Raw genomic sequence first — 19,983 nt, forward strand, 5'->3', positions numbered from 1 at the left:
TTAAAGTTGAACAATTAACATATTCTTTTTAATTCTTTTAATAAAAAGAGTTGTGTCCACTTTGCGTCTTTCAAAGCTTTTTCCCATTAGGAAGTTGCTAAATGTTTATACCAACCTTTAGGAGCTTGTTTAAGCTTTTTTGGATCTTCAAAACCAGGTGGTAGTTCAACATACACTTCCTCTATCACATCCTAATTTTTAGGCCTAGGAGTCGTGGGAGTAGCCCAAAATAGGTAGGCTACTAAGCCCCTGGATGCAGAAGTCCCAAAAATAAGATCTCTGAAATGCAACATTAACCTCCAGTTATTTTCCCTTTTTTACGATTGAACATATATATGAACAAATAAAATGTTTTCACTTACTTGCCATCCTTTGGGAATAATATGTCCTCCATACTCAATATCATTAACAGCCTTTCTGAAGCCGCCAAAGAGTGGAGGGAACATCCTAAAAGTTTTATTCACAACTCTCCAAGTATACTTTATCTTGTTAAGGTCTTCCCATGTAAGAGACTCACTTGAGAGCTTGCTTTTTGCGATCTCTTCTTGTTCTATCATAAGAAAATCCTCAATAATTTAAGGTGTATGTTTGATTTTAAGGTATATGTGTAAAGAAATGCATTTCAGTTTGAAAGCCTAACATTAAAAAGGGAAAACTCCCCAACATTTAATTCAAATGAGCTGGGTCAATATCAAATTATTGTATTAACCATATAAATACGCCTTAGATATATATAGAACAATCAATCTTTACCAAAATTTTTCCTTCCCAGATCAGAAAACCAAATTTCAATAAAACTAATTTGATGCGTACCATTTAACTGTCATATTTTTGTGAGCTTATGTGATGGTTAAATAGTGTCCCTATAAATGAGAGTTCAAAACCGTCATTTATAGGATAAAATAACTGTCAAATTTTAGCATTTCTGTAGTAAAACATGCCTACACATAGGCAGAGAGAGAGAGAGAGAGAGAGTTCAAACATCCAATTCAGATTATCCAAGGGAAATCACTTCCTAATTTTTTTTTTATCTTTATATGAAGAGTACTTAAATGATCCAAACTGTCCTCACACCACACCATTTTCCCTAATAACAAAACTCTTTTTTCCCTTGAAATACGAACTAAACATAAAATAGAAAATGGGTAGTATTAAGATATGACATAGGGAAGATTCCAATAAAATGACACTTGAATTTGCAAAACCCAAATGGTCACTTAAACATGCAAAATTTCTAATTAGTGACAATAACTAAATTGAAATTTTGAAATGTTAGTGAATTTACAATGTTGCCCTTTAAATTTTTTTTTTAAAAAATCCTCAAGCCACTTTCACCTACCAGCCAGCCTCTAACACCAGAGTTTAGGTGGTCGTCAATCATTGGAGCTCCGACAAACTATCAATGACAAGTCGCCAAATTTCTAGTTATGGCAAGGACTTTTAGGATTTTTCAACTTTCATAACGTGATTAACAACTTTAGTAATAATATTCACAATTTTATTAACGCTATTAATAACATGTTTTTTACGTTTTTAAGCTATATTTTTTTAACATTCATAAAATAATTAATAACACTAGCGATGATATTCACAACTCCATCAATGCTATTCACTACACATTTTTCAGGTTTAAATAAAAAATTTTTCAACTTTAATAACACAAAAAACATGTGGTTAAAAGTGTCAATCAAGTTGTAAATGTCATTATAAGAATGTTAATCATGTTATAAAAGTTAAAAAAACCCAGTTTATAGAAACCTAAAAAATACATGGCTAATGACATTAATGGAGTTGTGAATATAGTTACAAGAGTTGTTAATGATATTATAAATACTAAAAAAAATGTCTATTTTAAAAACCTAAAATGTGGTTAATATTGTTAATGAAATTGTGAATATCGTTCCAAGAGTTGCTAATCACGTTATGAAAGTTGAAACAAAAAATCCTAGTTTATAAAAAGTTGAAAAATACATGATTAATAGGGTTAATAGTGTTGTGAATATCATTAATTACAAGAATTATTAATCATGTTATGAATATTAAAAAATTTTCAGTTTAAAGACCTGAAAAACATGTGAATGTTAATGAAGCTGTGAATATTAGTACAAGAGTTGTTAATCACATCATGAAAGTTGAAAAAATTTCAAAAATAGTTGCCGGTTACTGAAACTCTAATAATTGGTCGTTGGCCATCGTCCAAAGCTCCAGAGATTGGTGGCTACCTAAACTCTGATGCCAGCCATTGGCGTCGGAGCTCCGACGACTAGCCAGCTAGTGAGGGTGGCTTGAGATTTTTTTTTATAAAAAATAAGCAACATTGTAAATGCACCAATATTTCAAAATTCCAATTTAGTCATTATGACTAATTTAGGATGTTACAAGTTTAACTGACCATTTGGATTTTTGTAAATTAAAATGTCAAATTTTCCGGTGCATACCCAGTGGATATATATATTATAGAAACTTCAATGTCATACTAATTAAACAATCATTTCAAGTTAAAAGCTTGCACGCTACTTCAATAAAAGGGGATAAAAAAACTAACTATTAACGTGCAAAAATTTGTGCATACCTTGAAGGACTACTTCAAAAATAGCAGGTTCATTAGCTAAAAGACGAACAAGGAAAGTGATAAGAATAGCTGAAGTGTCATGTCCAGTGACCATAATAAGCATGGCATTTTGAATGACCTCCTTCTTAGTGATCATTTTTTTCCTTCTTCATCACGCATGCAAAGCAAGCTAGTAATGAGGTCTTGTTGTGGAGGGGCAATGTTATTTTGTGTAGGAAAATGGGCCAATCCACCCTTGGTGGATTGGACCCAAAACCATTTATTTTTTGGGGTTCTGGTGCAAATTACAATACATCCGGGTCGGGAATTGTAGTTTTCACTTTTTGCATTTAAATTGCATAGAAGGGAGTGGGAACGGTTGTAATAACCGTATGTGAGTGGAGGTAGTTTTTCCTAATCGTGGGGGGGGGGTTAAAAAACCACGAAGAAAAATTTTTGGGAACTGTCTTTTTCGCCTCTGCTTCGCTTGCTTCCTCTGTTTCTTCCTCCCATTGTGTATTTGTTGTGTAAGACCGAAGATCCGAGTTCCTGACTGTGACCGGACCTCTGCGTGTGGCTATCTAAGATCATTCGACACTTCAAGTACGCCCGAAAACCATTATTGGCAGCAGAGACTGGTTTATTTTTCCGTTGCCTTGTTCAACTTCTTTCTCTGTGTTTTTGTTTTTTTATGTGCCTCATGGTTTGGCATTCCAATCCATCTTAAGTGATTTGTTCTCAAATATTACGCAAATCCCCTCTTTATACTCAGTATGATGATTGTCTATGGTGTATTTAGATGATTTTGTGTTATTTTGAGTTTCCTATTGCTTCAATGACCGTTAGTTATTATAAATTTTTGTCTCCAACTATTGTATGTTACTATTTTGTATGGGAGATGACCAAAAACAATCGAAAACATCCAAAAAACGGTAAAAACATAGGTTTGGAAGCATGAAACTCATCATTTGTAAGACCTGTTTTTGAATAGTTAAAGTTTTTGTTTTTAAGTGTCTGGAAAATGAAGTTTTTAGGCTTGAAAAATTATGCCATTGTGTAGAGCTCAGAAAAACGAAGAAAATGACACCAAGAACGTGAAGAACGGATGTCGAACAGAGGAGATATGGGGGAGAGAATGTTCCTGGTCTGATAAACCCGACCCGGAAAGGAATCCAGGTCGGTCAAACCTGGTTGGAGGTTAAAGACAACCTCCAACCTCCAAACGACACCTTTTTGGCATCGCCCTAAAAAAAAGAGGGGGTGAGATGGTTAGGCTAGCTTTGTCCAAATCCGGATAGGACCAGACTAGGCCCAACCTGATTCCTTAAGAAAAAATAAAAATAAAACAAAAATAAAAAATAATTATATTTTTTTTTTGGTCCAGAACTGCCACGTGGCGCGTGCTGCCACGTGGCACACCCCTTCAACATGTGGACACTACCACCTAAGATATGGTGGCACATGGAGGCCGCCGACGAGTCATGACAGCGCGTGGATTGCACGCGCCAACTATGCGAGTAGGACTTAAAATTTTTTTTTTATTTTCATAGACTTTATCCTCCTAAGGGCATGTGTAGGTGCGTGGGACCTCTGTTTGAGGTGCGGTTTGTCTCTAAAAATCCCTAAAATCAAGATCTTCATTTGTGAGTATTTTCAGTGCATTTTCTGGTATTTTCATGAGAAAAAAATTCTAGAATATTCAAAATAATTTATATTATTTTGTTTTAGGTGAAAATGAAGCAAGAGGCTTCTAGTAGCACTGAAAATATCGAACATGGTTCATTAGAATACTCATACATAGATGATGGAGTTCCAGAATATGAACCAGAGGATGAGAATCCTGAGGAGGACCTAGAAGAGGTTCCTCAAGAAGACCCGAAGGAGTTAACGGATTCTGGACCTGAGTCAGAATCTTTATTCCCCATTGAACCCCTCTGTGCCAAACCTCACTTGGTCTTTAATGATTCACTTGGTCTTCCTGATCAAACCGAAGTTGAGGAAGGAGAAGAGATGAATCAACCCTGTACCCCTGCTTTAGCTATAAGTATAGTTGAAAGAGATACGGCCAAATTGACAAACATAAAAGGCATTAATGTCGTGCTCGCCAGTTACATCCAATATATGACCGATGAGAAGAATACCGAATTCTACCTTAAAGTCATAATGGAATACATAAGAGCAATAAGGGTTAAAGGCGGATCTAAAGGAAAACCCATAAGGAAGTCTTACTGGATTTGGGCTATAGATTTAGTATCCTCCTTTATGACCGAAACGTACAAACTTAGGAAACTGAGGAAAGCAATGCTTGATTACCTTTATGTTCATACAAATGATGTAATATTTGTATTCACTTTATTAATGTTTGTTATATTAAGTTTTTGGTTTTATGCATTATAAACAGACTAAGTGTGTTACTTCCTTTAATGAAATTAATTAAATTATTGTTATATGATTATTTCTGAATAATGTTTGTATACTTTTTATAAGTGGGAGCTTTTAGAAGATAAGACTTTTAAGAGTCACAATTTTTGAAGTGCTTATATAGAATTCTTGATAGGACATAATGATTATTGCCTGTATCTGTGTGATGGGAGGTACAAACGTATGCTCTTAATCATGGATCTTGTAGTGTTATTATTTTCTGATCAGGAACATTATAAGTACATGACATTGTATACTTTGCTGTACTATATAACTGAAATATTCTATGGTACGTCTCTCCTTTAGAGAGAATGTAGAATAATGTGGAATAAATTTGTCACAGAATTGAAAATGGCAACCAAGACCATAATTGCTGAGCTTAATAAAGGGGAAAAGCTTAATGGGGATAACTGGGACATATGGCACCGAAAGGTCCAATACATCTTGGAGGAACAAGATGCTATTGAACCTTTAACCACTGCAATGGTCGAACCTGAGGCTAAGAATACGACCCAACATAGGAGAGACCAAGAGGCTTACCAAGTTTGGAAGAAGAAAAACAACATAGCAAGAATCACGCTTCTGAGTACAATGACTGATGACATAACCTGCGAGTTTGAGAGGCACAAAACTGCACAAGCTATGTGGATAGCGTTGAAAGACAAGTTTGGTGGTACTTCTACCACTAAACTTAGGAGGTTAATGATTAAGTTTGATACCTACAAACTTAAGCCAAACAATCCTATGAAGCAACATCTGAGAGAGATGGCCAACATGACCAGGGAACTAAAGGAAGCTGGACATGTTTTGTCTGATGAGCAGAAAGTACAAGCTGTTATCAGATCGCTCCCTGCTAGTTGGGAGCATATGAAGGTTAATCTGACCCATAATGAAAACATCGTTACTTTTAACAATGTAGCCAAGCACTTGGAGTTAGAGGATGAACGCTTAGAGACTTAAAAGACCTTTGGACAAGCTTATTACACTGAGGATGCTGGCACTTCCCAATTAAGGCCTGACTCTAAGAAGGGCAAGAAGTTCCAAAAGAAAGGAAAGAAGGGTGGTCCTCAACCCAAAAAGGGAAAGAAGTAATTCAAGAAGAAGGAAAGAAAGGTGGGAAGAAGAAGTTAGACCTAAGAAGGTCAAATGCTTCGCTCGTCAGAGAATGGGCCATTTCACACATGACTGTTCAAAACAGGCTGAGAGTGAAAAGGTATCAGTGGATTATGTGAATTGACATGTTTCATATGTTTCTAGTACTGTTTTTCTAGTAGAACCTGTTTCTTCTTCTTGGATTATAGACTCAGGCTCCACAGACCATGTAACCAGGGATCGAGGATCCTTTATCGAGTACCGTTGGTTGCCATATCAAAGCAAGTGGCTATACATTGGGAACAACACGAGGATCGAGGTTAGAGGTTTGGGCACTTGCAAATTTACTTTGCGTGGTGGGAAGACCTTGATACTCCATGATGTACTTTACGCTCCTGACATCTGACAGAACTTGGTTTCTGTTTTATGTCTTTTAGAGTTTAGGTTTGATGTAAACTTTCATGGTAAAGTTGCAGACATTTTAAGCAACTCAGTCCTTTATGGTTCATCTTTCTTGTTTAAAAAGTTCTTTATTTTTTTTTCACAAAAAAAAAGTTCTTTATTTTGGATATTATTAGTGATTTTAATAGTAATGAATGCTTTACTATTTCTTCGAGTAATGTTGACATAAACACCTGGCATGCTAGACTAGGACATATTAATCAAAATAGAATGATTAAATTAGCCAAAAAAGGGTTGTTAGGTGCCATTCTGAATATAGAAATGTCCCTATGTGAAAATTGTCTAGCTGGTAAGACAACAAGAAAACCTTTCGGTAAGGGAACAAGGACTAAAAATCCATTACAATTAATTCATTCCGACATATGCGGTCCAATGAGTGTGAGGGCGAAACACGAAGCTTGGTATTTTATTACCTTTATTGACGATTTTTCACTTTATGGTCATGTCTATTTAATCTCACATAAGTATGAAGCTCTTGAATGCTTTAGATGATACATAAACGAGGTAGAGAATCAAATGGACAATAAAATTAAAGCATTACATACTGATCGAGGTTGTGAATATTTATCTAAACAGTTCAAACAGCTTTGTGAAAGAAAGGGATAATTAGACAACTGACTATCCTTGGCACTCCACAACAAAATGGAGTTGCTGAAAGAAGAAATAGAACTCTTTTGGACATGGTTAAGTCTATGATGGCTCAAGCAAAGCTGCCAATTTCATATTGGGATGATGCTTTGTTAACGGCAACCTTCATACTTTATCGTGTGCCCTCAAAATCGGTTACTTCCACACCCTACGAGTTGTAGACAAAACGTAAACCAGATTTGAGCATCCTAAGACCCTCAGGGTCAGCGACGTATATCCATGACGGTTCCCATAAGTATGGGAAATTGGGTCCTAGAGGAAAGAAATGTATCTTCATAAGGTATTCTGAACAATCAAAGGGATACGTTTTTATAGGTGAAAAAGAAGATGGAATGGTGACTGAAATAGAATCAAGGGATGCAACATTCATTGAGACTGAATTTCCTAATAGAAGAGATGTTGACCGTACTGTTTCTCTATATGAGACACAGGAACAAGACAGTGCAGAACAGATTGACAAACCAGAATCTTCTAGGTGTATCAATCTAAGTGGGAGCCAAGAAAGGTTAACACCAGGACCTGAACAAAGAAAGAAAGAAAAACAAATAGCTCCCGTCAGAAGGAGTAACAGGGAAAGTGTTCCCAAAAGGCGCTTTCAAATTGAAGGCAAATCTTTCTTAGTTACTCTAGGAGGGGATGATGAGCCCTGTTCTGTACAAGAAGTCTTGTCAAGTCCTGCCAAGGAGGAATGGATGAAAGCGATGGAATAAGAAATGGACTCAATGAAAAAGAACAAAGTTTGGGTGTTAGTTGATCTTCCGAAAGGGCATAAAGCCATTGGGAACAAGTGGGTTCTCAAGATTAAAAGAAAAGTGGATGGATCAATTGACAAATATAAGGCTCGATTAGTGGCAAAGGGATACACACGACAGGAATGCATAGATTATGAAGATACGTTCTCACCTGTTGTGTGTTTCAACTCTATTAGACTTATTCTAGTAATAATATATAGTTTGGACCTGGAATTATATCAGATGGATGTAAAAACCATATTCTTGAATGGTGATCTAGATGAAGAAATCCATATGGAACAATTGTTAGGTTTTATTGAAAAAGGAAAGGAGAATAAAGTTTGTAAAGATCCATTTATGGATTGAAACAATCATCTAAACAGTGGTATTTGAGGTTTCACAAAGCAATAATCTCATATGACTTCCAGATGATAAAGGAAGACCACTGTGTCAACATTAAGCGGTTTGAGGATAATTTTGTTATATTATCCTTATATGTAGATGATATACTATTGGCCGGAAATAATCTAGATTCTGTGATGGCTATTAAAGAATGGCTTTCATCGAATTTTGAGATGAAAGATATAGGCGAAGCAGAGTATATACTTGGAGTTAAGATCCAAAGAAATTATTCAAAACGAATCCTCTCTCTTTCACAAGAGAATTATATCAACAAGATTCTTGAGCGATTTAACATGAAAGACTGCAATCCCATGAGTACCCCGGTTGCTACTGGAGTGGCCTTGAGTCCTGAAATGTGTCCCAAAATCGAGTCTGACAAAAAGAAGATGGAAAGAGTTCCATATGCTAGTTGTCGGTAGTCTGATGTACACAATGATGTGTACAAGACTAGATATCTGTCATGTAGTGGGACTAGTAAGCAAATTCCAGTCTAACCCCAGTGAAAAGCATTGGAAAGCAGTGAAGAGGATCTTGAGATACTTAAAGGGAACTTCTAATTATACATTATGCTACGAAGGAGGTGATCTGTGCCTTGTTGGGTACTCCGATGCTGATGTAGGCAGAGATGAAGAAGAACGAAGGTCAACTTCAGGTTATACCTTCTTGCTCAATAATGGCGCCATATGTTGGAGTAGCAAGAAGCAAACGTGCATTGCCTTACATTCAATAGAAGCTGAGTTTGTGGCATGTACCGCAGCAGTGCAAGAGGCTTTATGGGCGAAGAGATTTATAGAACACCTTGGATTTAGAAACAAGAGTACCAATCCGGTGATAGTATACTGTGACAATACTGCAACCATAGCCTATACTAAAGATCCTAAGTATCACAGTAAAACCAAGCATTTTGACATCAAATATAATTTTGTTAGAGATTATATAGCACAAAAGATTGTTACTATACAATACATTTCAACCAAATGTATGGTAGCAGATCCTCTGACAAAGCCAATAGGTAAAAAAGTTTTTAAAGAACATGTGCAAGCCCTTAGCGTGCGTGAAGTGTAATTTGCAAACCTCATAAATGAAATTATATTTTTCTGTTATCACTTTATGTGTCTGCCCGAAAGTATATAATGTCTAGTATGTCGTACAGGCTAAAAGGTTGGCTCTCTCACATGGGCGACCGCCTTTGACACTCAGGTGGAGTGAGCAAAGATAAGACATTTGTGTTCACCAGTAAAGCAACAAAGAATGCTGATATGGTAGGGAAGAAACACAAAATTTATGTCGCCTTGACTAAAGTGTAGCAAGTCAAGATGAGATCCACATTGATAAAGTTGGATTGAAGTTTGGAATCCCACTTCCATAATAGCTGTAGCCAGATAACAAACTCTTCAATGTCGATGTCGTAGATATGAGTAGAGTTGAAGAATTTGGGTTTAGATACTGAGTGTGTCTAGACTTAAGTCTGTATGGTGTTAATGATAAGTCCAAAATGACATACGCTCTTATAGTGAAAGAGTAACACCGTAACATGTGTTTCATACCACATGTGCTGAGAGAACCGCGAAAGGAAAGCAAGTAAAAGATCCCTGCTTCATTGCTGTGTGAGTCCCAGGGAGGAATTTCCCTCGTGTTGGTGTCCTTTGACTTTGACAATATCATGAAGATATGTTTCAATGACTGCTACTTTGGCATGTATCCTATGGTCATGATAAATGCGATCTAAGGTATTATGCTGGGAAAGCGATTGATCCATATCAAAGTAATATTTGGGTGAAAGAGAGGATTAACTGCAATATACACACATATGCTAGTGTTTGTGACATGTCCCTTATGACATTTTGTTGTCTTAAGTGTGGATACTAGTTATACGAGGAAGGTAATATAAGTCAAACATTAACTCGAAAGGGATTAGATTTACCGTGAAAAAGTGTATATGGGTAAATCTAGGACATATAAGGCATAACTTTAAAATTCAAGCTACACGAAGGAAAGGGTGACTTGTGCTGGTCCTTTAAAAGGGATTTCTACTACAGGCACCTGAGTGAAGACGTCATGCCCACGCGGTCATGGCAAAGCACAAGGTATGAAATTAAAGGGAGAGAAAGAGACTAGACCCATGACATCGAATCCACCAAGTGTGAGTGGGAGATGTAGGAAAATGGGCCAGTCTACCCTTGGTGGATTGGACCCAAACCCATTTATTTTTTGGGGTTCTAGTGCAAATTACAATACATCTGGGTTGGGAATTGTAGTTTTCACTTTTTGTATTTAAATTGCACAAAAGGGAGCAAGAATGGTTGCAATAACCGTATGTGAATGGAGGTAGCTTTTCCTGATCATGGGGGGGAGTTATAAACCACGAAGAAAAATTTTTGGGAACTGTCTTTTTTGCCTCTGCTTCGCTTGCTTCCTCTATTTCTTCCTCCCATTATGTATTTGCTGTGTAAGACTAAAGATCCGAGTTCCTGACTGTGACCGGACCTCTGCGTGTGGCTATCTGAGATCATTTGACACTTTAGGTATGCCCGAAAACCATTATTTTGCTTATTCTCCAACTCAATCTTCTTCTTTTGCATAAGTTCCTCCAACATTTTCTGGATTTTTGAGCTATTTCTCAAGCTACGATTGAAGCGTGTGAAGGGAAATTTAATGGGAATTGACCAAATTTCTTCGATCATGGTTTGAAAGCAGTTCAGAAATTGATCTCTCTATTTTCCTCTCTCCAGACCAAACAGAAGTGAGCAGATTATGTTGAATGTAAGGTCTTCATCAAGGGCAAAACCTCCAAGCACAAGAAAATAACATGCTCACAGTTTGATTTTGTTTTCAATTAGCTTAAATTTGCTTCAAGCTATTGGGCGGCAATAACAATTACATTAAAAGTATTAAAAGGTTTAATATCTTTTTGTAAACAAAAAATTGGTGCAGGAAAAGCATTAATCTCTACCAAAAATTGACTTTGCGAAAACAAAATTACTAAAAAAATTTAAGTTTACTGAAGCAAAATTTATACTGAAGTTTTAAAATATTATTATAAAGAATTTTGAAATTTCTAGATTTATTAATATTTTTAATTTTTAACAAAATTGCGTTAACAAAAACCGTATAGTCTTCATTAAATTTAAACTCTTAAATATAGTATTTTAACCTTCATGAATGAACAAATAGTACCCAAATTCTCTATAGAGTGACAGAGAAGAACGCACCTTAACTGGCTGTTTGCCATACCAATACATCTGAAGGCGCCTCTGAACTTCTTCATCCATCTTCCTCACATAACGCTTCAACGATTCTGCCTTCAAAGACGGCATTATCGCTCCTCTCACCCTCTTGTGATCTTCTTCGTTCAGCTAGACAAAATTGTAATGGACAGGAATGTTTTTAAATGAGGCGCACTGTGTCAAGGCCTTTTACTATTCTTTATATAGACAAGGGTAAAACCCTAGTTTACAAGAGAGGATAACACGTGTATACTATTGTACAACATGAATAGAACATACTAGAAATAACTATCTGGGCTTAATCAATTTGGGCTTTGGTCTACCGGGCTGTTTAATGCTTGAGCCCACTATATTCTTAACATCCCCTGTCAAACTGGGCCTTGGTGAATGAATGAGGCCTAGTTCATCTCTAAAAGCCCAGAACTTAGAATGTGACAAGGCCTTTGTGAAGATATCAGCGAGTTGCTTAGATGAAGGGACATATCTGACTGTGAGTTGCCAGTCGATGACTCTGTCTCTGAGATAATGAACATCAAGTTCTATGTGCTTCGAACGGGCATGAAAAACCGGATTAGATGCTAAAGCCGCTACACTTAAGTTATCGCACCATGCAATCGGTGGCTGTTTCAGTCGAACTCTAAGCTCACCGAAGAGGGATTGGTACCAGGTGAGTTCAGTAGCTAAATTAGCCAGAGCTCTATATTTGAATTCAGCCGAAGACCACGCCACTACATGTTGCTTCTTGGCAGACTAGGAGATTAGGGAGTCACCTAAGAAGACGCAGTACCCATCGACCGAGCGTCGCTCATCAGGGCAAACAGCCTAGTCGACATCTGAGAAGCCTTGTAAGTTGAGATGAGTACTCGGCTTGATGTGCAACGCTAAATTTATGGTTCCTTTCAGGTACCAAAAAATCCGTTTGAGTGCTTGCCAATGAATAACGGTCGATGATGATAAAAATTGACTTAATTTGTTGACTACAAACATGATATCCAGCCTGGTGTTAGTTAGGTACTGCAAAGCCCTAATTGCTTGTCTATACATAATTGGATCTTGGAATGGCATCCCGTTGTCCTTTGAGTAATGTCTATTGATTACTATAGGAGTTGGCACTGTAGAACAATTTGTCATATGAAATCTATCCAGGATAGACAAGATATATTTGCTTTGCTTCAGATATAGGCCAGTGTCGTCTCTGTATGCTTCAATTCCTAGAAAATGATGTAATTGGCCGAGATCTTTGAGGGTAAAATGTGAGTCGAGTTGCTTGATAAACAATTCAAGAGCCCTTGGTGAGTTACCAGTAACCACTATATCATCCACATAGATGAGAACAAACATGATACATTCCTGACGTTTCAGGAAAAACAGAGAGGTATCACACTTAGAGTGAACAAATCCCCTGTTCTTTAGTGTAAACCTTAATTTCTCAAACCAAGCTCTAGGAGTTTGTTTTAAACCATAAAGAGCCTTCCTTAACAAGCATACATGATTAGGATGCTTAGAGGATATAAAACCTTTAGGTTGTTTCATCAGAACTTGTTCTTGTAACTCACCGTTTAGAAAGGCATTATTAATATCTAGTTGTCTAATTTTCTAGCCAAATGTGATAGCTAGAGACTGAACAAACCTCAGTGTAGAAGTCTTCAAAACAGGACTGAAAGTCTTGTCAAAATCTTCTCCTGGTCTTTGTTGAAAACCTTTAGCAACTAGTTTGGCTTTAGGCTTATAACCAGATCCATCATGTAAAGGTTTAGACTTGAAAACCCACTTACAGTCCACCAATTTCCTTCGACCATCATAGGGAACTAGGACCCAGGTATGATTCAGCATAAGAGCCTTATATTCATTCTGCATTACTTGTCTCCGTTCGATAGAGTTCAAGGATTCTTTGGTATTGACAGGTTCTTTTAGGATATCCACACTGGTCATAACAGCTCCAATGTATGGTTGTTTGGGTTTGTAGATTCCAGTTTTACTTCTAGTTACCATCTAATGTCTGATTGGAGAGTCATTAACTGGTGTCAATGTTGATATAGGACTGTTTCTTTCTTCTTGACTGTGTGTAAGAGAAACAGTCAATGAAGGCTGCAGATCTTCACTTGCTGAATTAATAGGCTGTGTTGCATATTCCTGAATATTGCTCTGTTCAACTTGTGTAGGGATTTGATCTAGAATTGGAAGAGGACTTGAGACTGGTTCATCTTGAAATGAAACAGGCTTGTTAAAAACCTGGTCTTTGTTGAAAACCTTTAGCAACTAGTTTGGCTTTAGGCTTATAACCAGATCCATCATGTAAAGGTTTAGACTTGAAAACCCACTTACAGTCCACCAATTTCCTTCGACCATCATAGGGAACTAGGACCCAGGTATGATTCAGCATAAGAGCCTTATATTCATTCTGCATTGCTTGTCTCCGTTCGATAGAGTTCAAGGATTCTTTGGTATTGACAGGTTCTTTTAGGATATCCACACTGGTCATAACAGCTCCAATGTATGGTTGTTTGGGTTTGTAGATTCCAGTTTTACTTCTAGTTACCATCTAATGTCTGATTGGAGAGTCATTAACTGGTGTCAATGTTGATATAGGACTGTTTCTTTCTTCTTGACTGTGTGTAAGAGAAACAGTCAATGAAGGCTGCAGATCTTCACTTGCTGAATTAATAGGCTGTGTTGCATATTCCTGAATATTGCTCTGTTCAACTTGTGTAGGGATTTGATCTAGAATTGGAAGAGGACTTGAGACTGGTTCATCTTGAAATGAAACAGGCTTGTTAAAAACCTGGTCTTTGTTGAAAACCTTTAGCAACTAGTTTGGCTTTAGGCTTATAACCAGATCCATCATGTAAAGGTTTAGACTTGAAAACCCACTTACAGTCCACCAATTTCCTTCGACCATCATAGGGAACTAGGACCCAGGTATGATTCAGCATAAGAGCCTTATATTCATTCTGCATTGCTTGTCTCCGTTCGATAGAGTTCAAGGCTTCTTTGGTATTGACAGGTTCTTTTAGGATATCCACACTGGTCATAACAGCTCCAATGTATGGTTGTTTGGGTTTGTAGATTCCAGTTTTACTTCTAGTTACCATCTAATGTCTGATTGGAGAGTCATTAACTTGTGTCGATATTGATATAGGATTGTTTCTTTCTTCTTGACTGTGTGTAAGAGAAACAGTCAATGAAGGCTGCAGATCTTCACTTGCTGAATTAATAGGCTGTGTTGCAGATTCCTGAATATTGCTCTGTTCAACTTGTGCAGGGATTTGATCTAGAATTGGAAGAGGACTTGAGACTGGTTCATCTTGAAATGAAACAGGCTTGTTAAAGTGTTCCTCATGAGAATCATTAGCTTGTTCTTGGAACAGATAAGAGGGCTGATTGGAAGAAAGACTTGGGATACACTTCTTCATCAAGTATTTTATTCTTATCTAGAAAGCTTGCAGAAAAAGAAAAGTCATGCTCATTAAAAACCACATGTCTAGATATATAAACTCTTCCAGTTGGGCTTAGGCATTTGTAACCTTTGTGATTGTTGCTGTAACCAATAAACACACACTTGATTGTTCTAAATTGTAATTTGTGCTCATTGTACAGCCTAAGACATGGGTAACAAGCTGTGCCAAATATCTTGAGGTGTTCATAATCTGGAAGTTTTCCAGTAAGTCTAAAAAATGGTGAAATTCCACACAGCACAGCAAATGGTAGTCGATTTATTAATTCAGAGGCAGTGTGAAATACTTCCCCCCAATAGAAAAGAGGCATTTTTGCCTATGCTAGGAGAGTCATGTAAGGAATTGGAAGACACGCAATGGAAAATAACTTTAAAATTTTCCAATCCCTTGTCCGGATCTACCGATTGTGTTTAAGTCAAGTAGTAAGAGGTGTTACCTGCGGTATTTGAATCGTTGGTGGCTCGAGGATTCCGACGTTCGGGACGCCTATGCTCTCTTTTGATCGTGAGAAGTCGACAACTCAGATCGACTTCCTCTATCGGTATCCACACGAACAGCGGTCCAATCATGAACGACGTGCTAGCGCCTCTTGTCCTTCTAGGGTTTGAGAAGCTGTTCTCACTGTCTCTATTTTGGCCGTTTCTTATCTGCAAACCCTTTGAACTCTCACACGCACAAAACCCTAGCTCCTAATATCAAATATATATAGGACGCTAAGGATATTGGATTTTGGAATTAATCCTAAATTAATTCTGAAATTAATACAATATCACATATTGCATAATCTGATAAGAAATTAATTAAATAAATATGGTTTTTATATTAAATCCGTCCCACAGATTTAATTCACCTATTCATTTAATTCAAAATAAAGATATGACAGAATTATATTTGATTTATTCTAATGAATCAAATTTAAGATATTATAAGATATCATATCAATCTAAATTTCAAATTTAAAAGTAATAGAGATTTAATTTATCCTTATAAATCAAATCTTATAAATATCTCTTATATCATAATATATATATACATGAATTTATATATATATATACACGTCCACCCTAGATTATTCATTGAATCTGGACATATCTTAGATTCAATGAATCTGGACATCATAGCTCGTGTTGGGCTATTTTGTGTGCGACCCTATAGGCCCATATGAAGTTGGCAGTGGGCCATTTACTATAATGACTCACAAATCGTAAGCGGTCTCTAGCAAGACATCACGACTACCCAAATCATATGAGGATCGATGAACGATGTAACCTTTCATACAACCATATCACGTCCCTTTTGTCACACGACATTTTGGTCATGGATGAGGCATGGAGAACGTCATCCTCCTATTCCTGACCGTTACTTTCTCGATCCCTGAGTAGTCTGAGTATAGAAATGGAACTACCTTTCCATTATAGTATGGCCATACATTTCTCAGACTCACTCATCGAGGGGCCCAGTAATATCTCTCTACGAATGTGAGGGACAAATTCCATCTTGACCATTCACATTCCTCCATATGAAAAAACCACTAAGCCTAAACATAGTCTTTATGATCACTCAGTCAAAAGTGACTTTGACTAGGTCAAAGCTGAGCGTTTCTCATGTAGGAATCCATGATGATCTCTGGTCAAAGGGCATAGTGACATGGTTTGTATATGAGAGAAGCTTATGACTTAACCCATGCAGCTCTCTCATAGAGGGTCGGTCTAACACCTTGTACTCTTACATGTGCCTATGACTTTGATTTATATCTCTATACATCTTCAAAGTCATACTGGTCTTATTTCATCTTTGCTCCCACATAGATGACCGACCAGGGACATTTAGGATAAAATCATGAGTTATCCAAGGATAGTCATCACAGTAAACATGCAAATAATATGATAACAGAATTAACAAATTCATAAATCAACGATGTTCATAACACAATGATTGGTCCCTAGGGCACAATTTCCAGCAAGTCAAGCCCATTTCCATAATGTGTCTGTGTTTCCTTTCTGCTCTTCCATTCTGTGAAGATGTATGTGGACATGAGTGTCTAAAGTGAATACCTGATTCTTGTAAAACCTTATAGAATTTTCTGTATTCACCTCCCCAGTCACTCTGGACAATCTTAATCTTGCTCTCAAATTGTTTTTCGGCAAAATTTTTGAACTGAATAAACATATGAAGTGCTTCATCTCTAGTTTTCAAAGTAAAAATCCAGGAGTATCTACTGTAATCATCCACAAATAGTATATAGCAGCAAAAACCATTCATAGACTGAAGTGGTGAAGGTCCCCATAGATCAGTGTGTATTAATTCTAATGGTTTAGATGCACGTGAAGTAGATACTTTAAATGGTAGGGAGTGTATTTTTCCATATTTGCAAGATTCACAAAAACTGGGTTCATTTTCATTGCTAAGAGAAACTTTCAAGTTACATTCTACAATGATTCTATTCGGGACCTTGTCACTAAGATGACTAAGTCTACAGTGCCAAAAGGTTCTACTAAAGGGTTTAAAACTAGATACTGAATTAACAGCTTCTTCTGCCACTAAGATCAAGTCTTTCTTCTTTTCATTTTCCTTTAAGTCCAGCACTCGAAACATGCCTCCACTATTTGGTTTTCCCTGCAACACTATCTGCCCTGTTTCCTAGTTCTTCACAGAAACACCACTAGTATTAAAAATCACATCAGCTTTGTTATCATGAGCCACTTGATACACACTGAGCAAATTCTTTTTAATGTCTGGAGTGTAAAGAATTTTATTCAGTTTAACCTTCTAATTACTAACATTCTGAATAGTTGAGGAACCTATCTTTTGAACTCCTAATTTAAAACCATCACCAATAATAATGTTCATCTTACCATTAGGATCAGAAATATTTTCAATCTTGTTGATATCATTAGTCACGTGGCTTGTAGCTCTACTGTCCATGTACCAAGCATCATTATTAACAGTTTCAGGACTGACCCAATAAGCACTGTCTAAGTCAGAGTAGGTGTTTCTGGTCATTTTCCTGCTTCCTAAAGGAACAAAAGATCTGTCAAATCGATAAAAACAATTTTCAACTATATGACCAACCCTTTGACAGAGTTGACATTTAGGAGGGCCCTCATCGCTGTTGTTATTGTTGTTTCTACCAAGACCACATTCAGTTCTGCCTCTGCCCCTTCGTCCTCTATTTCCTCGACCTCCATGCCAATTGGTTCTGGAAAAGGAGCTTTGATCAGATTTGGAGGAGAATGTATCATCAACCCGAGCATAGTTGGCAAAGTGAGCAGAAGTTTGAGAAATTTGTTGAAGTTGCTCTAAACGGCTTTCATAGGTGAAAAGTTGAGATTGCAGCTCAATCCAGCTTAGTTCATCAGCACGGTTTGAAAGCTAGACAACTATTGGGTTGTAATCTCCATCTAGACTAGCAAGAACTTGAATAATAAGATCTGATAGAGGCAGTGGACTTCCAGCAAGAGAAAGTTGCTCAGCTAAGGTCTTCATCTTAGCAAGATATTCAGGTATCTTTATAGATCCTTTCCTGGTCCTTTGAAGCTCAGAACGAAGAAGAAGGAGCCGTGACTTGGTCTGTGCACCAACAATCTCCTTTGCAGCAAGCCACAGTCCAGCAGAGGTTGACACAGAGGTCATTTCGGTAGAAATCTCTAGTGTCATTGTGTTTAGAAGCCATCCAAACAAGAGTTGATCAGCTGCAACCCAGTCCTTGAAAGCTGGATTTATTTTTGTTGTATCTCCCTCTGTAATAAACTGGGATGGACAGGGCCTAGTTCCATTTATGAGCCCCTCCAGCTTGTGACCCTTGATAAAGGGTAGAACATGTGTGACCTACAGAGAATAATTAAATCTGTCCAACTTGATAGAGCATGGCTGTGATAGGGAGTTGCTCTTTTCTGTGAGTTTGGCTAAGAGGGAGGCAGAAACAAGAGAGCTCTCGTCATTCTTGGTCAGGGTAGTGTTTGGTGAGCTAGGGTTATTGTGTGATTCACTTGGTTCATTGGAAGCAGCCATTGGTTATTAACTAGACAACTCTGATACCAAGACAAAATTGTAATGGATAGGAATGTTTTTAAATGAGGCACACTGTTCAAGGCCTTTTACTATTCTTTATATAGATAAGGGTAAAACCCTAGTTTACAAGAGAGGATAACACGTGTCTTCTATTGTACAACATGAATAGAACATACTAGAAATAACTATCTGGGCTTAATCAATTTGGGCTTTGGTCTACCAGGCTGTTTAATGCTTGAACCCACTATATTCTTAACACAGCTCCAGTAGGTTGGGATCCCCTAATATCATCCTTATGGACTGCGTCTGCTGGTTCGCCACCGTGCTCCCGTCGTCTGAGAACATAAACTTGTTCGCCGCCTGGCCGTAGATGAACACCATGGATTTGCTGAATAGGTTCAGCTTTGACATTGGGCTGTACTTGATGACTCTTCGTTGGAACCATTGTTCCGTGGTATTGGCTTGCATAGCTCGAAGAAGGCCTAAGCTTTGGCCTATGATGGGGAATCCCAGTGAACTAAGAGGGACTCTTCTTGATGACGACGATGATGAGAGTTTAGTTCTTGTGAGAAGGAGGAGGATTGAGATGAGAAAAAGGGGAGCAGGATTGAGATGAGAAAAAGGAGAGCATTGAGGAGGATGTTCATGGTTCTATCTGGGTTTTCTCGTTTGGAATCTCAGGATGAAGATGAAGATGATGATTGTATATTGCAAGGTGTGGTTGTTGGGTTGCCTTTTAAAGGGGTCAATAGTTTATTTGTCCTTTTTGCAAATGAAATCTTCATGGATTAATTTAGTTGGAGTCTGGTGGCTACCTCTCTGGTCTAAAAAATAAAAAATAATAATAAGTTGTTTGTTTGTCACATAATTAAAACTTCTTAGAATATTTTACGGGGTGGGATCCCTATAATTATATATACATCAATATCTATAGATCCTACATATAGAAATGAAAGATTCTTCATGTCTTCTGATCTGTCCAC

General features: G+C 37.3%; 1 pseudogene; it reads right to left on the reverse strand.

The window, feature by feature from the left end:
- Positions 1-362: 362 nt before the first annotated feature.
- Positions 363-19,562, reverse strand: LOC114727083 (taxane 10-beta-hydroxylase-like; annotated as a pseudogene).
- Between the last annotated feature and the right edge of the window lie 421 nt (positions 19,563-19,983).

This window comes from Neltuma alba, unplaced genomic scaffold (genome assembly GCF_004799145.2).
Source record: "Neltuma alba isolate B1F8T4 unplaced genomic scaffold, ASM479914v2 tig00012441_pilon, whole genome shotgun sequence".
Lineage (NCBI taxonomy): Eukaryota > Viridiplantae > Streptophyta > Magnoliopsida > Fabales > Fabaceae > Neltuma > Neltuma alba.